The following is a 21,659-nucleotide window of genomic DNA, read 5'->3' on the forward strand; positions in this document are numbered from 1 at the left end:
ATAGTTCACAATTATGCGCTTAATCTGCAGCACGCTTCATAGAATCACCATAGAATCCCTACAATGTGGAAACAGATACTTCAGCCCAACTAAAATTCCACACCGACCCACTGAAGAGCATCCCCTCCCAGACCCATTGCACCGCCATTTCCCTGCAACCCTGCATTTCCCTTTGTCACACACAACCCAGAGGAGCGCATGCGTGAGGCCCTCCCCCAGCGCTGCCATTGACTCAGTGAGTGGAAGAGGTTTGTTTGAAACAGGCCGCAATGGAGAGAACAGCGCCCAGGGAAGCGAGGGAATAGCAGGCTCCTTCCAGCAGCGCATCGAGATGTGAGTCTGGGGCACAGAGGGGGCTCCGAGACCGACATTGATTCGGGTTCAGTTCAGGGAGAACCGGGGGCTGTTGGTAAGAGGCGGAGCGGAGCAGGAACTGGTCCCGGAACTTGGAGTGAGCGGCCTGGGGGCGGGGAGAGAGAGGCCTTTCTCGGGCTGTGTGTGGGCCTGCGGAGGGAGACACAGCGGCAAGAAGCTGCTGGGGGGTCAGTCTTGTACTGTTCATCCTCTAAACTGGGATGAAAATTCGTTGTTCGGCTTCAGTTTCGCGCTGTTTTTGGACATAGTGCCGTGAACAGTGGAAACATAGACTAGAGGCATGTTATAACCCTGAAAAGGACAGGTATTTGAGTCCCCAGGTTAAATTTCTCACCTGAAATATTTAAAATAGCGCCCTTTGTTCTTCCTTTTCACAGGTAGTGTGTTGTGAGCTGGATATTGATCTGTGTATGCATGCCTGTTTCTTCGGATAGCCCCATGTATGAAAGTACAGTTGTTGCTCAGTTTCTGATTCTCACTCAGTTGATTTCGAATTATTTCAGGAAAAAAAAGTACCATGAGAATTCCCAGAAAAGGAGCAGATCTGGAGAACAGGGAATAAAGCCTCTGGTTCTGTTCAATTTGCTCGTTTTCTTCTTTTAAAAACAAACACACGTCCCAATGATTATGAACTTGATGTTATGTTGATTAGTTCAATACAGCCAGACTTTCTGTATATTGACTTCCTCCAGGCAAATACTTGAAGGACCAGGATGATGTTGTATTTCCTCGGTACAATGCCAAATCTGACCAGTTACTGCTAACAATCAGCAGGTATGTAGCCCACTGACGTTGACACAAGTTTTGAAGGTGGATAGTCTGATTGGTCATCCGAAATAGACACTCAGGAACAGCATTAAATCTGCATTTTATAAGGGCATTTTCAAAGTTACAATCAAGACAAACAATAGATCATGCTGCAACATAGTTTCAACAGCCATACCTCAGTGAGATGTTAAGTACAGAAATGGGAAGAACCTGTGCAACAAGAGTTACTAAAGTGGATGAAACATGTTTATATGAAGTTTATCAGTGACTGAGAAGGACAGAATTAATCCTTTGATGAATAATTCTCTCCTCCTCTCACTCTCACACACACACACTCTGACTGACTGAAGGTGTATGTTACAATGTGGAACAACTAAATTGTTTTTGTGTTCACTGCAAATCATAGAAAATTATAGACTCAAAATGATCTCCACTAACACCCTCAAGTTACAGAACTCTACAGCACAAGAGAAAGGCCCGTCAGCCCATTGCGTCTGCACCTTTTTTTTCAATGAACAACTTTTAAAATCCCAATCAGCCAGCATTCTATTTCCATGAATGTATTGAGGCTGAAGAGGAACTGCTATCCTCACCCTTATCATTTCTTCACCTTACAGGAGTTAATATTTCTTTTTTTTTCTTCAGTCTGGCAAGAAACATTGTGTATCTCTTTGAATTTTTTGTTTCAATTTTCTACAAAGGGCTTGATGTTCATGTCAACCTTCCCTGCAGCACAATCACATTAGTCCTCATGGTACGGACAAATGTCAGTGTAATATTAATCCCTCAATCGTACAGAGTCAGTGAATATCTACTGTACCTGAGATGGTTGCAGACATCACGAAGCTAGCACTGCAGCTATTCGCAGGCTGATAACTGGAGAACTAATGTCAAATTGGCACAAACAGACACTGGCAGTGAGTGGAAGAAGTTCACAATTCCAACAATTACTGGAAACTAGTATGCAGAATGTAATGTCCCAGTGCAAGCACAGTGGGCTGAATGGTCTGCTTCCACGCTGCACCTCATCTTGATTCTGATCCTGGTGATGAAGTAAATGATATTCTGTTGTATAGAGTATTAGTTTAAAAATGTAACATAGAAATAGCCAGACAGGTGCAAAACAAAATTTTTAAGAAAGAGCACTAACGATGTCCAATACAAAAAAAAGAATCTAAATGTCTCATTGATACTACTGAAACCTGAAAAAACAAATCCCTTACTGAGACAGAGAATCAGCATATGATACAATCGGTATATAAAACCCACACTCAGCACATAAACTGTAAATTGTGTTGTTGATTCAGAATGGTTCTCAGAGGAAACCAGCCCCATTTATATGACCCCTCCGAGATCCTGCCAACTGATAACGAACTAAGAAGTCTCAAAATGCCGAAGAGATTAAAATCCAGTCTCAACGCCCTATTAGCTATGTCAGAATGTGTTGCATATTCACAGAGAATATTACTGGCTGCAAGAGAATCAAGGCACATTGATACACAACAGTAGAAACTGACAGATACGGATTGATACCTACACTGACTCATTCACATTCCAGAAACACACAAAAGAAAATTGATGATGAAACACATATTCACATTCAAATAACAGAAACTGACAGGCATGGACTGATAATTTGACTTGGCCATTCACACAGCAAAAACTGACTGGAGAGATGGGGAAATGCAGCCTAACATTTATGTTGCAGATACTGACAGCAAGAATAATGTTGTTAGACACAAATTCGCAGAATAAAAACTGACTGTTACACATTGATCAATGCATTTGCCTATTCAAAGCCAGAAACTCATAGGTGGAAATTGATGGGTAAAATCACACATTCCCAAAGCAGAATGATTGTTTATAACAGTCTTGGTTTCAAATAACTGATGGGGGACAGATTGGTAACTTCACTCACCGATGCACAGAGCAGAAACTGACAGGCATAGAGCAATAACTACACTCATCTGCTGCCGTAGGTACTGATTGACAATGACATTTACATATTCACACAGAAGAAACTGACAGGTATTCACTGATAACTAAACTCATATATTGACATAACAGAAACTGCAAGTGATAGACTGAGAATTACACAAACATATTCACCAAGCAGAGGCTGAAAGTGTACAGATTGATAACTACACAACTGTATTTACACAGCAGTCTGAGAGGGATAGACTGAATGTTAAACTCACATGGACAGAACAGAAACTGACAGGCAGAAATCAGCAGTGAAACTCTCATTCTTTTAGCTGAAACTGACAGGTAGAGATTAATAACTAAATCCTCACATTCACAAACCAGAAACTGATAGGGGCAGAATAATAATGACATTGACATATGCACATAACAGAAAGTGATATGGACAGAATAAAAATATCACTCCCAGGCTCATTTGACATCATCTGAACAGTACGTTTGAACCACTAAATTCATTTTCACAGAAAAGTGTTTGCCAATTAAATATTGATAACTTTATTCCCAGATTGACAGAGCAGAAACTGATAGGCATAGATTGATAACTGAAATCATATTCAAAGAGCAGAACCTGACAGGTACAGATCCATAACAGCACTCACATATTAACATATCAATTGCTATCTGTTAGTTCCAGCTAACATCATTCACATATTGACAAAGAAGTAACTGACAGATAAAAATAGACAACTATATTTATATATTCCCAGACCTGAAACTGGCAGGTACAGTGTGGTAAATACACTCATGCATTCACATATCAGACTGACAGGGACAAATTTAAAACACTATTTCACAGAGCACAAGTACAAGAATAGATTGATCACAGCAGTCATGCATTCACATAGCAGGACCTAACAGGTAAGGATTGATAATTATACTCATGTTTTGAAGTAGCAGATGCTTACAGCTAGAGATTAATTACTGCACTCACATATGCGCAGTACACAAACTGACAGATAACTGCACTCAAAATTTCCAATGGCAGAAACGAATATAAACAGATTGATAAATAAGCTCATATTTATATCGCAGAAATAGGCAGTGACTAACTACTTCTGTGTGAATATGTAAACATATTTATCAGTCAGTCTCTGTCAGTTTCTACAATGTGGATATATCAGTTTAGTTATCAGTCTATAGTTGTCAGTTTCTGTGATGTGAATGTGTGAGGGAAGTGCATTGGATGCCATCTGTATGGAGTTTAGTGAGGTATTTAGTGTATTAGTGAGAGTATTTAGAGTATTAGTGAGTTTAGTGAGGTCCAAAGATGGCTCAGTAACAGGAAACAACATGTAATGGTTGATTGCTGCCTTTGTGAATAGAAAGCTGTTTCAAGTGGTGCTCAGCATGGCTCAGTGTTGGGACCCCTGCTGTCCGTTTTCTGCATTGATGATTTGGACTTGAATGTGGTGGGCTTATTTGAGAAGTTTGCAGACAACACAAACTTGGCCATGTAGTGGGTAGTGTAGAGGATAATTGTAAGATGCAAAATGGTACAGATAGTTTCATGGAGTCGGCAGGAAAATGGCAGATGGAGTTCAGCTCTGATAAGTGCGAGATAATGCACTTTGGAAGCTCAAACAGTAAATGGAATCAAAAATAATTGAGAATATGTTGAGAGCGGTAGATGAAGTGAGAGATCTTGGCGTGCAGGTGCACAGGTCACTAAAGGTAGCAGTACAAGGATTTAGAATTGTAAACAAGGCATGTAGAATGTTCCCCTTCATTGACAATGGTATGGAATACAAACGTAGGGATATAACTGTGAAACTGTATCTGGAAATGGTGAGTCTGCAACTGGAGTATTGTGTGCAGTTCTGGTCACCACGTTCCAGGAAGGATGTAATTGCTGTGGAGGGAATGCAGAGGAGATTTACCAGAATGTTGCCAGGGCTGGAGATTGTAGCTACGAGGAGAGTTTGCAGAGGTTGTGGTTATATTGCTTGGAATAGAGGAGGCTGAGGGGTGTCATGATTTTCGAAAACAAAACTGTGAAAAGGAGAGACAGAGTGGACAGGAGGAACCTGCTTGGAGAAACTGTTCAAAAATCAGAGGTCATTGATTGAAGTGAAGTGGCTGAAGGATCGGAGGATTCTTAAGGATTTTTTTTTAACAGTACGCAACAGTCTGACCTCTTCTAGCCTACCAATGTTAGGAAGCAAGATGTGCCAGGAACTTTGAGGAAGGTGAAGATAGGTAAGTCCCCCGGGCCTGATGGGATTTATCCAAGGATTCTGTGGGAAGCGAGGGAAGAGATTGGAGGGCCCTTGGCAATGATCTCCTCGCCCTCACTGTCAACGGGTAGAGTGCTGGAAGATTGGAGAGTGGCAAACGTCAATCCCTTGTTCAAAAAAGGAAATCGGGATAACCCTGGAAATTACGGACCAGTTAGTCTTACGTCAGTGGTGGGCAAATTATTGCCAAGGGCTCTGAGAGGTAGGATTTCTGATCACTTAGAAAAGCACAGTTTGATTTGGGACAGTCAGCATGGATTTGTGAGGGGTAAAACATGCTTCACAAACCTTACTGAATTCTTTGAAGAGGTGACCAAACACGTGGATGAATGTAGAGCAGTGGATGTGGTATCCATGGATTTAAGTATGGCGTTTGATAAGGTTCCCCACAGTAGGCTCATGCAGAGGGTAAGGAGGCATGGGATAGAGGGAAATGTGGCAGATTGGATTCAGAATTGGCTGACCCTTAGGTGACAAAGGGTAGTAGTGGACGGAAAATATTTGACATAGTGTTCAATTACGAGTGGTGTACCACAAGGATCTGTTCTGGGTTCTCTTCCATTTGTGATTGTTGTAAATGATTTGGTTGAAGGCGTGGAAGAATGCATCAGCAAGTTCGCAGACGATACGAAGGTGGATCATGTTGTGGGTTACAAAAGTACATTGATAGTATACGGAGCTGGGTTAAGAATTGGTAAATGGAGTTTAACCTTGAAAAGTGTGAGATGATACATTTTGGAAGGACAAACTTGAAAGCAGAATACAGGGTTAGTGGAAAGATTCTTGGCAGTGTGGAGGAGCAGAGGGATCTTGGGGTTCATGTTCACAGCTCCCTGAAAGCTACCAGCCAGGTGGATAGAGTTGTTAAGAAGGCGTATGTTGTGTCAGCTTTCATTGACAGAGGGATTGAGTTCAAGAGCCATGAAGTTATGCTCCAGCTATACAAAAGTCTGGTTCGTCCACATCTGGAATATTGAGTCCAGTTGTGGTCATGCCATTACAGGAAAGATGTAGAATCATTGGAAAAGGTGCAGACAAGATTTACCAGGATGTTGCCTGGAATGGAGGGAAGATCTTACGAGGAAAGGTTGGGAGAGCTTTGGCTTTTCTCTTTAGAGTGACGAAGATGAGAGATGACTTGATAGAGGTGTACAAAATGATCAGAGGTATAGATAGAATGGACAGCCAGAGACTTTTTCCTCGGGTGAAGGTAGCTATTGTGAGGGGGCAGAGTGTTAAAGTGAGTGGAGGTAGATATTGGGGAGAAGTCAGAGGTGGGCTCTTTACTCAGAGAGTGGTCGGGGTGTGGAATGCATTCTGGAAAGGAGAGTGGAGTCAGCCTCTTTCGGGGCATTTAAGCAGCTATGAGACAGGCATATGGATGATAGCAATAGGTAGGAGTGGAGGTTAGATAGACATGAGGATTAGGGGAGACGTTCGGCACAACATCGTGGGCCGAGGGGGCGGGGGGGTGGGTGTGGTAGCGGGGGGGTAGGCTGGCGGGGTAGTGGGGGGGTGGGCGGGTGGGGTAGCGGGTGTGCGGACGGGGCGGGTGGGGGGTGGGGGTGCGGCGGTGATGGTGGTTCTCCCCCATTCTTTCTGAAGCCAATGGTCAGTTCTTTAGTTTTTCCAACATTGAGAGAGAGGTCGCCTTCACTGCACCATGTCATCAAGCCCTCTATCTCCCTTCTGGGTTTTGACTCCTGGTTGTTCCATCTGTGTCCCACTATGATGGTGTCATCAGCAAACTTGTAGATGGTGTTCATTTGGAAATTGGCCCCACAGTGTTGGGTGTACAGTAGGGGCCTGAGGTTGCATCCTTGGCGGGTGGCCTCCAGTGTTGTGTGTTACTGTAGAGGAGATGCAAATGTCTGTCTTCACTGATTGCAGTCTATGGGTTAGAAATTTGAGGATCCAGTTGCAATGGGTGGAGCCGAGACCAAGGTCACAGAGTTTTGAGATCAGTCTGCACAGGGTAACGGTGTATAGATGTTCCAGGGATGAATAATCTCCTACAACCTCTTGATTCAGGCAGAAGATACAGAAGCCCGAACAGGTTCAGGGGCAGCTTCTTTCTGTTCATTATTAAATTGATGAATCGACTCTTTGGCCTCAAATAATGATGATCTTGCTAATGTTGTTCTCTCCGAGTGCGCACGCTGTGAAATGTAACCTGCATTCCTCTCTGAGTTGTTTTTTTCTGTACATCCTTGCTGACTGTGATCGGCCTGTACTGCTCGTAAACAGAGCATTTCACTGTCTATCGCTACATGTGAATTTATTAAAACAAAATTAACAGAACATATACTGACAGGTACATATTTGTAACTACACTCACGCATTCAACAAATGGGAACTGACAGATATAGATCGATGACGAAACTCACATATCTATATACCCACTTGCAGTATGTGGTCCCACTCATGCAGCTGTATCAGTGTTGGTTAGCTTTTGGATCTCACTCAACCAGGTATTCGAATTTTAAGAAAAAAAAATAGACAAGGAGAAGCTCAGGCTAGGAGTAGAATCTGACCGTGGTTCTGTTCAAATAAATAGCTCGAAACAAACAATCCTAATGAATAATTAACTGAATGTTACATTGGCAATATCAATCTGATCAATCTCAACTGATGTTAGTTTACAGGAGGTATTCCTTCTTCCTCCAGGCCAATACTTGAAGGACCAGGACAATTTAGTGTTTTCTCAGTACAAAGCCAATTGTGACCAGCATCTTACAACAACCACCAGGTATGTTACGCTGTCAGAGCATAGAATATCCTAGCCACAGTGATAGCAGATTCAATGTCACACATTGAATGCAATTTCCAGAGAGATGTGTTCTAACCAAGAGTCAAACACCATTGAGGAAGTACCAGTGTATATCTTTTATTTGTGCTGTCACTTCCAGCCCCCCAGTTCGAAACCATTTCACTTTTGAGGAATGACAGACTGAATCCTCATCCAAAATATATACACAGGAACAGCATGAAATCTGCATTTAGTAAGGTTACTTTTAGTGTTACAGTCAAGTGAACACATAGATGATGCTGTTAGTTTGACCAACCACATGGGAAGTAGATATGGAGTACAGATATTGAAGCAAACATTTCAGTTAGCAGTAACAGACAGACAATTATTATTTCCATGAATATTTGTCTCAATAGTCACAAAACTTAAATAAGGTGAATTCCAAATACACGTGCTGCGCCAAAGACTGACATTGAGAGAATTGCTAATATACACTCTCACTCCCTCTCTTGCACCCTCCTCTCTCTCTCTCTCTCACTATCAAATGCATAAACCATCCCAACACACATTCCAACATATAATAGCCATGCAATACCATATACATTGCAAGCAACAAGAAACTGTCACATCTGGAATGATTTCTACTCACAGAACCATTGTCAGAGAGGCCTGCAGTCCTTCACATTATTGAGTCTGTACCAAGAATTCTCATCCCATTCATTCAACATTTCATTCACATAAATGTATGATAGCAGCAGAGGAGCTGCCATCCCCACCTTTATCGCAACATCATTCTCCTTTTCTTCACCTTTCAGGAATAGAATTTGCTTTGTCTTTTTCAGTCCAGCAAGAAACCTCTGGTACCCCTTTCAAAATTAATCTCAATTTTCTATAAAGAGCCTGACATTCCTCCTGGCCCTCCCTTGGATGTGTTGCAGAGAAATACCAAGATATCTGAATACAATTTTCACAATAAATCAGTTTAATCAATTGGTTACTTTTCAAAGCAGTGCACAAAATAAAAATAGACAAAATTGGTTTGCTTGGTAGGTTTGTGAAATACTCCTTTTGTTTCAAAGCAGAGTTGAACAGTGTTGATTGTTCAATAAATTGAAATTCACACTTTAAATCTGCTGCACTGCAAGACAGAAAATAAACTTCCTTTTCCTTTCCACTTCCCTCCCATAGAACAACACAAGAGTACCAGTAATTGCTTCCACCATCACGGCACAGAGCAGGGTCATGTCCTGTCTACATCAGGGAATAAGTTCCCCGTTTGTCTTTTCTGTCCAAGCGACACTGTGTGGTCAGGCAGCTGCAATGCAGTTGAATTGTTCACTGCCATTGGCTTTCACAGTTTACACTGATTGCTACTTTAGCATTACTCAGAAAAGCATATCACTACACACTGAAAAAGAAACGGATGTTATTCTGACAGTCAACACTTTATATCATTAATCCCCATTCAACTCTACACTATACAAGTTACAAAGGCCCATTGTGTTTCCAGTCTTGAATCTGAGGAACAGCACAGAGTCCCTTCTGTAGCAGTGTGTTGCCTTTCACTTGCACATGATTCCCACAGGCACCAACAATTAAAAATCTTCGGTGGTTTCCCATTCACTACAGGAGACGGGAACTGAGATACAGACTGGCAGCACGAGGGAAAACTCACTCACACACAGCCAGTGGATGCTAAAAGGAAAAGAATGAAGTACGGCCTCTCAGTAATTTCCAGATATGAACTGACTCTCAAAATCTCTGATTACACCTGAGGATATTGGACTATTACAGTGCCCAGTAGTGACAGATAGATTCTACTGCACACTCAACCTCATGCACAATGTAAAAACAAACTGAGACTGAAATGCAATGCAGTTGAGTGCAATTGAAAAGAGTTTGACAGAGTTTACTACTCCGACACAAACCACAACTGAACATACGAGAATGAGATCCATGTACTCTCCCTGAGACTGTGGGAAACATATCAAAACTACCACGATCGTTATGAAAAGCCAGATACCCACACAACTTATGTCATATTGGCCTTTACAAATAGACGCTGACAATGAGTAGATGCAGTTCACATTCCTAACAATTACTGCGGAACTGCTGCATAAAAAATTCCCAGTACAGAGACAGTGGGCTGAATGGTCTGCTCCTATGCTGTACCATATCTGTGATTCTGATTTTGGTGAGAAACAAGCAGTTTAATCAGTGGTACCACAGATCTCAGGCTGTCTGACCAAATAGGAAATATGTGACAATTTGTCAGAATGGTTCTCAGAATAAAGCAGTTCCCCTCCTGTTATCACCCCATGTCCTGAACTTCCTCACCCCCCTCACCTACCACACGGACTGACACTCAACTCATAAATCACACACTGCAGAAGAGATTCAGAGCCAGCCTCTAACAATAGCTATCACAGAGTGATTTGTACAGTCACAGAAAATAATACTGGCCTTCAGAGACTTAGCCATTTTGATACATGAGGAGAAACTGACACGTACAGATTGATAACTACACCCACTTGTTCATATTGCCGAAACACCCAAATGATGACAACACATTGACTACAATGTAAAGGTGTGACTGTAGTTATCAGTCTCTCTTGGTTTCTGCTAATGTCAGTCATGCATTCGCATTGCAGGAACTGTCAGGGAGAGATGAATAACTTCACCCTCATTCTCAAAGCTAAAACGGACATACGCAATGATAACTACACTCCCAGTTTCACAGCGCATAAACTGACAAGTATAGTCTGTTAACTAGACTCTCCTATTTACAGAGCAGAATCTCACAGGTACATGTTGGGAACAGCACCCACACATTCACCAAGCAGGAACTGACAGGTGTACTTCGATAAGTGCATTTACACACTGACAAGGCAGAAACGGAGAGGCATAGGCTGGGAACTCATATTCACACAACAGAAACTGACAGATACAGATTAATGTTGTCACTCTCAATTCTCAGAGCAGAAACTGACAGATACAGGCTGGTAAATACAGTCATACATTTACATATGAGAAACTGACAGGTATATGTAGATAAATATATTGATTATAGAAATGATTTGGAGTTGGGTATTGAGGATAAAATCTCTAAATGTGCAGGTGATACTAAGCCAGGGAGAAGAGTGAATTGTGCGGATGATACTGAGTGACTTCACAGGGACATTGACAAGTTGGCCAAATGGGCAGAGACCTGGCAGATAAATTTCAATGCAGAAAAATATGAGCTCGTGCATTTTGCGAATAAAAACACAGAGAAACAAAACAAGCTTCAGGGTACAGCTTTGAGGGGAGTATTGGAGCAGAGAGATCTTGGGGTTCATGTGCATTATTCTCTGAAGGTGGCCAGGCAAGTTGAAACAGTTGAGAAGCAGGTTCAAAGGATCTTTGAATTTAAAAATAGAGGCATTGAGTCTCAAAGGAAGGACGTAATGCTACGCCTCTACAAATCATTGCTGAGACCACATTGCTCAGACTAGATTTGTGTTCAGTTCTGGACACCTTATTTAAGGAAGAAGCCTCTGGGGAGGGTTCAAAGAAGATTACTAGAATGATAGCAGGATTTTACTGACAAGGAAAGATTAATGAAATCAGGCTTATTCCCCTTGGAGCAGAGAAGATTAAAAGGAAACCTTATGGAGGTGTTCACAATTATGAAGAATTTTGAGAGAGTGAAGTTCAATACTCTATTTCCACTATGTCAGTAACCAGGGGTCACAATTTCAAGACTGTCACCAAGACAGCGAGGAGTGAGATGAGGAGAAACGTCTTTCCTCGGAGCATTGTTAGGATTTGGAATGCGCTGCCTGGGAGAGTGGTGGAGGTGGATTCCATGTGAGGTATGAAAAGAGAGCTGGATATATATTTGAAAATGAAGAAGTTTAGAGGGTCATGTAGATGGGGCTGGAGAACAATCCTGCCTATAATTATTTCCAGCTCACCACAATTATAAAATAAATGCAGAGTAGATTCACTTCTTTATGTCATCTGTCCTGACCCACTAAATGGGAGATTAAGTAGTTATTCAAGTTAGGAATGGACAGCACAAAATCTCAAATCCCTGCCATCATGGGTCAGATCATGTTACAGCAGAAGAGATTGGCCCACTCAGAGTTATGTGAGAGACAGTTATTCCGATGGCTTCTCAAGGCAATTCATGTTTGGAGTTGATGTCTGGCTGAGTGACTGGGAAGAAAGCTTAGCCATTTATCAGCTGCAGAAACCTGACGCTCCTCTGTCCTCTCTTCCTTCTCCCCCTTATTTGCTGGAAGGAACAATTGCTATCCATCAATTTGTGAGGCATTGAAGGGATTCTTCTGTGCTGTCTCACAATGTCCGTGGAAGATTGACAGAAACATTTCCCTCTTCACCTTGACCTGGTTCCTCATCCCCTCGCATATCTGTGTGCCTCAGGGTGGTGTATGTGATGCAGGATGGTTGCTGGTCTGCTTGCTCAGCCTGAAAATAGGACAATACAGAAACATAGCAAATGAGGAGCAGGAGCAAAATCGGTGGCCTCATGGACAGTGAAGGTGGTTATCTCAGAGTACAACGGGAACTTGATCAACTGGGCCAATGGGCCAAGGACTGGCAGGTAGAGTTTAATTTAGACAAATATAGAGGTGTTGCATTTTTGCTGAGGCAAACCAGGGCAGGTTAATGGTAGGGCCCTGGGGAGTGTTGTCAAACAGAGGGATCGATGGGTGCAGGCACATAGTTGCATAAAGTGGAGTCCCAGGCAGACGGCAAGTTTGGAACAGTTGCCTTCATCAGTTCCAACACTGAATGTAGGAGTTGGGATGTTATGATGTGGCTGTACAAGACATTTTGCCCCTAAGAACTCCATGCAACTAATTGAACAACATTCACTGCTCTGGTCCCGACTACATTCTGTGACAGAGAATCCCATTGGCTCCCCACCCTCAGCCCTTCCCCATCTCCTTTAGACTGTGACCCCCTGAGTGTGGACTCACGTGCCCTCAGCCCCAACTCCAGCCATCAGCAACATCTGTGTTTACCCCTATTAAGTCCCATTGAAGTTTCACAGGTTTCTATGAGATCGACCCTCAATCTTCTAAACTCCAGTGAATATAATCCCCACCAATCTAGTCTTTCCTTGTCCATCAGGCCTGCCATCCCAGGATTCAGTTTGGGAAACTTCAGCTACACTCCCTCCATAGCCAGTACATCCTTCCACAGAGACGGAGACCCCAGACTGCAGACACAATACAGCAGAAGTGGTCTCTCCCTGTACAATTGCAGCAAGACAGCCTTGCTCCTGGACTGGAACCTTCTCACTATGAAGGCCAACATCCCATTTCCCTTCTTCACCATCTGCTGCTCCTGTAATGCTCACTGTCAGTGACTGGTGTATGAGGTACATCCAGGTCTTGGAGCACCCCGACATCCCAATCCGGCGGATAAAAACCCAGTTTCCTGGTTTTGCACCCAAAGCAGATCATGTCACTCTGATCTACATTAAACTGTTGGAATCATCTCAGTGTTGAGTCTACAAGCTGGACATTCGGAGGGGGTGGGTGGTGAACGTGGGGATATGGAGGGAGTGGATGGTGAGAATAACAAACTTTATCTGGAAGACACTGAGAGTTTATGGCATGAGCTGTGAACATCTGGGGTTGTTACACAGACCAGTTCCTCTTAGAAAAGCACACAGTTGGAACAACGTTGAAACGGAGGATGACGAATGTTATTTCTCTGTACTCTGAACAGGATGTGGCAAGTGGATGCCAATCTCAAAATAGCCTTGAATGGATCGACGTGCTCGGCCTGAAGGCAATGAGGAGTTTGCAAAGGGTTAGGAGTCACGTGCAGAGCAGATCAGGTGAGAATGGCAGATTTTGCTCCCATAAGAACCATCAGAGACAGGAATGGGAGTAGGCCATTCGGTCCCTCGATCCTGCTCCACTATTCAATAGGACTGTGCCTGATCCAACATTCCTCATGTCCACTTTCCTGCCCTTCCCTTTGATTCCCCAATTGATCAAGAATCTGTCAATCTCAGCCTTAAATCTGCCTTCCCCCTGCTGCCACAAATACACACAGCTCCCTGTAGCATGGAGTTCCAAAGTCTCTTATCTCCCTGAGAGAAGAAATAACTTCTCATGTCAGTCTTCACTAGTGAACCAGATTGTTCTTTGCTTCTTACAATGGTCATCATTAGAGTCTTAACTCCAGATCTGTTTTGTTTAAAGTAGAAGTCAAAATCCACCGCATGCCACAGCAAGATTTCAATTCAAGTCCTCACAGTATATCCCAGCCATCTGACAGAATAGGATATTGCCTCCCCATTATTTCAGAAATTGAAAATGAATCATATCAAAGTGCGGTGTTCAGGTCAGTATAATTTGCCCCACACCATTGAGCCAAACTTCGACAGCAGTGGAATCCCTACATTGGAGAAGTAGGCCATTCAGCCCATTGAGTGCATAGCAACCCTCTGAACAGCATCCCACACAGACCCATTCCTCGAACCCGTTCACTTCCCATGGTTAATCTCCCTAATCTACCCACCCCTGGACACTCTGAGCAATTTAGCATGACCAATCCACCGAACCTGCACACCTTTAGACAATGGGAGAAGACTGGAGCATCCGGTGGAAACCACACACACAATATGAGGCAGCAGTGCTAACCACTGAGCCACCGTGTTGCCCAGTGTTTTTGCCATGTAGGGCTTGCTTAGCTCAGTTGAGTGTCTGGTCGTGCTGAAAGCGTGTGGTTCAGTTTCTGCACTGGTTGAGTTTGCTGGGAATGATCGTCGCCCTTTGCCTTAGATGTGGTGACCCTCAGGTTAAACAGTAAAACACTTGTTGCTGTTGTGCCCCTCTCTCTGTCCCTCTCTCTGTCCCTCTCTCTCTGTCCCTCTCTCTCTGTCCCTCTCTCTCTGTCCCTCTCTCTGTCCCTCTCTCTCTGTCCCTCTCTCTCTGTCCCTCTCTCTCTGTCCCTCTCTCTCTGTCCCTCTCTCTCTGTCCCTCTTTCTCTGTCCCTCTTTCTCTGTCCCTCTCTCTCTGTCCCTCTCTCTCTGTCCCTCTCTCTCTGTCCCTCTCTCTCTGTCCCTCTCTCTCTCTAAGGAGACAACGGTGACTCTACATGAACCACCTGCTAAAAACATAACTTTGCAGGTTAAAAATTAACTGCCAGCTTTTTCACTACAAAATAACTTACATGTTTCCCGCCTGATGCAACATCACAGTGAGCTGTAAATAAAAGAAAAGACACTTTAATGACAGAATGTATCTAAATGCACGGGGAGAGGGTGTAGAGGCAGATTTACCAGGATGTTGCCTTCGACACTGGAGAGTGCCAGTGATGGAGAGAGATTGGACAGACTGGGGTTCTTATCGTCAGAGCAGAGGAGATTGAGATGCTGGACATGATTGGGATGTATCAAATGATGAGGGACCATAGATTGGGTGAGCAGGAAGAAACGTTTCCTCCTTGATGGAGGGACCAATGAGGTACAACGCTTTCACCCAGAGGCTGGTGGGGAACCTGGAAATCGCTACCTGCGAAGGTGGGAGAGGCAGAAACCCTCATCACATTGAAGATGGATTTTGATGTGCACCTGGGATGCCAAGGCAATGGGCTGAGTGCTGGGGAAATGGAATTAGAGAATGGTGAGGTGGTTGTTTTTAACTGGCACAGGCTCGATGGGCCTTTTACTGGCACTGGAGACCTCTCCGACACTGTGACTAGCTCACTTTGGGATGTGTGTTCTACATCCAGTATACTACTTAGATGTAACGCGATTTTGTCCATGTCATTTTCTGAGGGAAGGGGTTTGTCTTATGAGGAGAGATTGAGCAGTTTCGGCCAATAATCTCTGGAGTTTAGAAGCATGAGAGAAGATCTAACTGAGGGATATAAGATGGAAAGGAGAAGGAAAGAGAATGATTGCTCATGTGGGACTATCTAGCACAAGAGTTCAACATTTCAGGAGAAGGTGGTGGTACAGATTGAAAACAGAGATAAGGAGGAATGGCTTCTCTCCAAGGGAGAGAGGGATGTGAATCTGGGGAATTTGCTGTGCTGTGTGTACTGCTGTTCCCGAGTGTGTGGGGAATGTTGGGACACTGAATAAGTTGGAGGAGGAGACAGACAGATTTGTAATCTATGATGGGGAATGGGAGTCGGGGCAGGAAACTGGATCTGAGGCCAAGATAGGATCAGCTGTGCCGTATCAAATGGGGCCATAGGCACCCAAGAGGCGGAATGGTCTCCTCCTGCTCCTAGCCCTGAAGTTGTATTGGTCAATCAGTTGCCTGAGCGCATTTTAGTGTGGGTGGTACAGACAGTAGCGACAGAAAGCTCTTATTCTGAGGTGCTAAAGTGTGTAATCCATTACAGGTCACTCAGTAAGAGTCAATGTAAGACCCATATGATAACAGCAAAATTAGGCTGTTTGGCCCATCGAGTCCGCTCTGCCATATGATTGTGGCCGAGAACCCCATTCTCCTGCCTTCTCCCCCTCGGCCTTGATCTCTTTACCAATCAAGAACCTATCTATCACTGTCTTAAAGACATTCAATGAGTTCCGCAGATTCGCCACCCTCTGGCTGAAGAAGTTCCTGCTCATCTCAGTTCGAAAAGATCATCCCTTCATGCTAAGGCTGTGCCCCTCATGTCATGGTCTCTATCCAGGCCTCTCAGTATTCTGTAAGTTTGAATCGGATTCTCCCTCATCCTTTTAAGCCCCATTGAGCACAGACACACAGTCCTCCCCACTCCTCATTAGACAAGCCTGGGATCTTGTAAATCTCCTGTGGACCCCCATCCAAGGCCAGAACATCCTTCCTGAAATACAGGGCCCAAAGCTGCTCACAATATTCCAAATACGATCTGACCAGAGCCTTATACAGCTTCAGTAGTACATCTGTTCTTGTATTCTAGCCCTCTTGAAATGAACTGCCGAATGAACTTGCATGTTAACCTGAAGAGAATCCTGAAGTAGGACTCCTGAAGTAAGGCTTTAGATTTCCGAAGACTTCCCCCTTTGAAAAATGGTCGATGCCTCTATTCCCACCAAAGTGCATAACCTCACACTTTTCCCCATTGTATTCCATATGCTATATCTTTGCCCTCTCTCCGAGCCTGTTCAATTCCTTCGGCAGCCTCTCTGCTTCCTCACCATTACCTGTCCCTCCACCGAACTTCCGGTCACCAAAGAAACAGGAAATGACAATGCTCCTCGCATGAACAATGCTGGACCCAGAGCGAATGGCTCCTTGCCCCAGAGACCCAGGCCAGAAGGGACCACACTCAGACATTAAGCAGTTGTAATGCGGTAACAAACAGATTGATGTTCCAGTGCCCAAACTTTCGGTGTCTCCTTGAAACAAAATGAACAATATAGCAGTTAGCTCTCAGTGTACATTTCCCTCTTCCAATTCAATTCAATGACTGCTGCTTGGAATTCCCGTGTGTGTCTATGTTTGGCTTGGACTACTATGGTTACCGTGTCCCAATTAAACTGATGGCCTTCACTGTCAGTTTACCAATATTAAGAAGAGTTTATTGTGCCATTTTGCTGCTAGCAGATGTTCATGTGTCCTGATGGCTAGTTTCCTTCCTGTCTGTCTAAGGTAATGGTTTCAGCAGTTGTTGCTTGGTATTTTGTCGACCACATTGGTTTTGCATGTTGTGAGAATGCAGTCTTTCATCCTTGTGAGTGTTTATTATAAAGTGGCTGTGGGCTTGTGTGCTCCCCTGATTCCTAGTGGTCTTAGGAGACTTCTTGTCTGTTCTGATATGTTCTTGATGTAGGGAATGTGGTCAGTGTGTTAGGGCGTACTATGTCCTCCTGTTATCCGAAATAAATGTTGACTCCCGGGGCAACTCCATCCTGACTGTATATCACTGTGCCACCACCTCTGCAGGGTCTGTCCTGCTGGTGGGACATGACATCTCCAGGGATGGTGATGGTGGTGTCTGGTACATTGTCTGTAAGGTATGATTCTGAGTATAATGCTGACTCTCCGGATTTTGACACGAGCCCCCACATGTTAGGAAGCAGGACGTGGCAGGGCTGACAGGGCTGTTTCAGGTCTGTTGTCTTTTCCGGTGCCTAGGTCGATGCTGGGTGATCCATCCCATTTCATTTCATTATTCAGAACTTGTAGCGATGAATACGACTGAATGGCTTGCTCTTTCATTTCAAAGGGTCAACCCTGATTACAGGTCACTGGACTTGAAACATTAACTTTGTTTCTCTCTCTCCACAGATGCTGCCAGACCTGCTGAGTTTCACCAGAACTTTGTGTTTCTCACCTGCAACATTAAGTTTGTTCCTCTTTCTCTCCCTCTCCATAATTCGGCTAAGATTTTGAAATTTGCCATTCTTGCTGTCTTCTCCTGATTGATGCAAGATGAAAAGCTTCAAACAGAATCTGTTCATTTTCCAGGTGCAGTCCTGCCAAGTGAATCTCGTCAAAGATTTCCAACTTCCCAAAGTGGTCTGCATCTACTTAATGACCTAATCTTCTGGTGGCGGGGTGGGGTGGGAGGTTGGCATTGGGGGGTGGGTTTTATGGGGGTGAGCTGTCAACTTCAGAGAGATACATGATCGCTATAACGGTTTGTACAAAGTACAGCTTTCTGTCGATATTTACTGTTTAAAAAGCAATTGGTGCATCAATTACAGATCATGGTCAATTCACCACAGTCTGACCAGATCATTAGAGCTGCTGTCCCGTTGGAGAGAGGGGATTGGATGGTGATGGAACCTGAGGGTCACTGCGCCTCAGGTGATGGAGAGATTCAAAAGGAGAGTTCTTCACGGTAACCCCATCCGGTGTATGAATTGAACCCACGCTGTTACCAATCTAATGCATCACAAAGCAGCCATCGAGGAAAGCCCCCCCTCCCCCCAACCACGTCCACTTCTGAGACAGGAATAGTCGCTGATCTGGAGAGTGGTTGTAATTACAAAACAAATAGCCTTGCCCCTCTCCCCACCCCAACATCATTGGAGATAAAGAGCTTTGTAATGATACTGTAGCTTTAAGAGATTATTTTGTCCTGGTTTCTTTTGAGAGAGAGATTGAATGAGAGGTGTCGAGCTCGCTGGTGAAGACCGCTTGACTAAACAGCTTGAGTTTTATTTTGTCCAGGCTGAATGAGTGTGGCCAGCTCTCAGATCAGGATTTCTCGGTTTTGTTTCATTTCACGTGCATCTGAAGCTGTTGGGGTCTCAAATGCCTTTGAAACTTCAGTGGATGTCTCCTGGCTCCTGCTGTCTCTGTATTTTCTGTTGACTCTTTACCCTCCTGGATTGGAGTTCTGCACGTGAGAACCTGTGTCTCAATTTTACATGTTTGTCAAGGAGTGTGTTTATGGGATGTTACTATTTTGAATCAGTTAATTAGCAATAGTTACTGTATCTACTGTTCTGTTACATTTCCAACAGAGTTAAGTTATTCTTAATTCTTCCTTCTTTTGTTGCATTTTAACTGTCGTGTTTAAATCCATTGTTTTGTTTACCATTGAGTTGTTTGCCCAATTGCATTGCATCTGAAACAAGCACTTCACGTTCGCTTTTAAAAATAAAGTTAGGGTAGAGACTACCTTCTGAAAATATTTTGAGGGGGTCTGGCCTGGTCTAGTCTTGTCCATAACAGACTGAATAATTCCAAAGATTTATCTTGGGAAGACAGACTGAGCAGTTTTGGCCGATAATCTCTGGACTTCAGAAGAATCAGAGGAGATCCAACTGAGGGATCCAAAATGCTAAATTTGAGGGATTGACAAAGGAGATGGAGAGAGGATGTTTCCTCATGTGGGAAAATCTACAATGAGATGACATCAAGTCAAGATAAGGGGTTGGGGCAGCTTGAAAATGGAGATGAGGAGGAATGGCTTCTCTCAAAGGTTGGGGAGAAGGGGCATGTCTAATCTGCACATCCATTGGAGCATACCAGGAAACAGAAGCACCTGGAGGAAACACACTCCATCACAGGGAAAATGTGCAAACTTCACACAGACAGTCACCTGAGGCTAAAATCGAAGCTGGATCCCTCACACTGTGCAGCAGCAGCGCTAACCACTGAGCCACTATGTCACCCACTGAGCCTGTTCCACCTTTCAGTCTGTGCCTTCACGCCATTAACTTGCCTTTAGCCCCAGCCCCTTATTATCTCAGCCAAACAAAAATCTGTCAGATTGGAAACTAACCACTGATCCAGCCACTGCTGTGTTTGTGGAAAAGAGATTTCAACCTCGATAACGCTTTGTGTGTAATCATTTAACGGAACGTTTTCAGTCTAACTGTTGCCACGTACCATAGCCATCCAAATACGAAGCAGTTCTGACTTTTTTTTTTAAACAGAGTTTGCCTTACACCTGTGAATGCTCTGTTTCAACTATAAACTCTGGAAAATGCCCCACCCCAACTCCCCCGATCATGTGTCATTGCTTATGGAGAGAAATCTACTGGTTGAATTCCTGTAGCCACAGGTTTTGGGGCAGGATTTTTGTTTGTCAAAGAGGTACATAATGCTTTTTGCCCCAAGTTTGTACGTTTGCTTCTGAAGTACCGTGGCCAGTGGCAGCGGGCAGGGTCTAACGTCCAACTGGAAAGCTGAGCCCAGAATGCCAGGATGGAGCTGGGTAATACTTTGCGACAGAGAATCGAGGAGAAAGTGGGAGAAAGAAACAGAGTGGTGATAAGGGAGAGTCTTGCGAATGAAGTTTCATTGAATTGAGATGCCTGGTCAATTTGCTCATTTCGAAAGCTTGTGGCATCTCACAATAAAGTAATAGTCACACAGTACAGAAACAGGCCCTTTGGCATAACTTGTTCATGCCAACTGGGCTTTCCATAATAAACTAGTCTCATTGGCCTGCAAATCCCTTTTGCACCCTGTCCAATTTAATAATATCCTTCCTTTTCCTAAGGTACCAGAATTATACACAGTAATCTAAAAGTGGCCAGACCAATGTCCTGTACAATAGCAACATGATGTCCCAAGTCCTATTATCAATGGCCTGACCGATGGATGCAAAAATGAAATCTGGATGGTGGCATGTGATCAGGAATGTAACTTTAATACAAGAGTATCAGAGTACTGGAGAGTCTTTTTGATCCATCCAGACTGTACCCACTAACAACAAAGGATGTTCCCAGTCACAACAGGGCAGTCCACAACCAGCGGGGGACAGTCTAAAGGGGAAGGGTAGGACTGAGATGAGGGAAAATGTCTTCACCCAGAAAGTGGGAAGCATGTGGGATTCTCTGCCACAGCAGTGATTGTGCCCAAAACATTGAATGTGACTCCATCTCTCAATCCTGTCATCATCTCTCTCTCTCTCTCTATCTCTTCCCCCACCAGCCCCCATTTCTCTCTCTCTCTATCTATCTCTCTATCTTTCTCAATCCTGTCATTATCCTTTTCTCTCCCTTCATCCTGCACTCATCTGACTTTCAGAGATAATGGGAACTGCAGATGCTGGAGAATTCCAAGATGATAAAATGTGAGGCTGGATGAACACAGCAGGCGAAGCAGCAGCTCAGGAGCACA

The 21,659-nt window shown here is 43.9% G+C and overlaps 1 long non-coding RNA gene across 2 annotated transcripts; it reads left to right on the forward strand.

Moving 5' to 3' along the window:
- The first annotated feature begins 203 nt into the window (after positions 1–203).
- On the forward strand, positions 204–19,719 carry LOC132207065 (uncharacterized). Of its 2 annotated transcripts, none has more exons than XR_009443288.1 (5): positions 204–333; positions 1,068–1,149; positions 7,999–8,109; positions 13,855–13,966; positions 18,366–19,719. It is a non-coding gene; the product is annotated as an uncharacterized LOC132207065 (long non-coding RNA). The 2 variants fall into 2 exon arrangements; XR_009443289.1 differs by having other exon boundaries at positions 8,028–8,109.
- The last annotated feature ends 1,940 nt before the right edge of the window (positions 19,720–21,659 follow it).

This window comes from Stegostoma tigrinum, chromosome 44 (assembly GCF_030684315.1).
Source record: "Stegostoma tigrinum isolate sSteTig4 chromosome 44, sSteTig4.hap1, whole genome shotgun sequence".
NCBI lineage: Eukaryota > Metazoa > Chordata > Chondrichthyes > Orectolobiformes > Stegostomatidae > Stegostoma > Stegostoma tigrinum.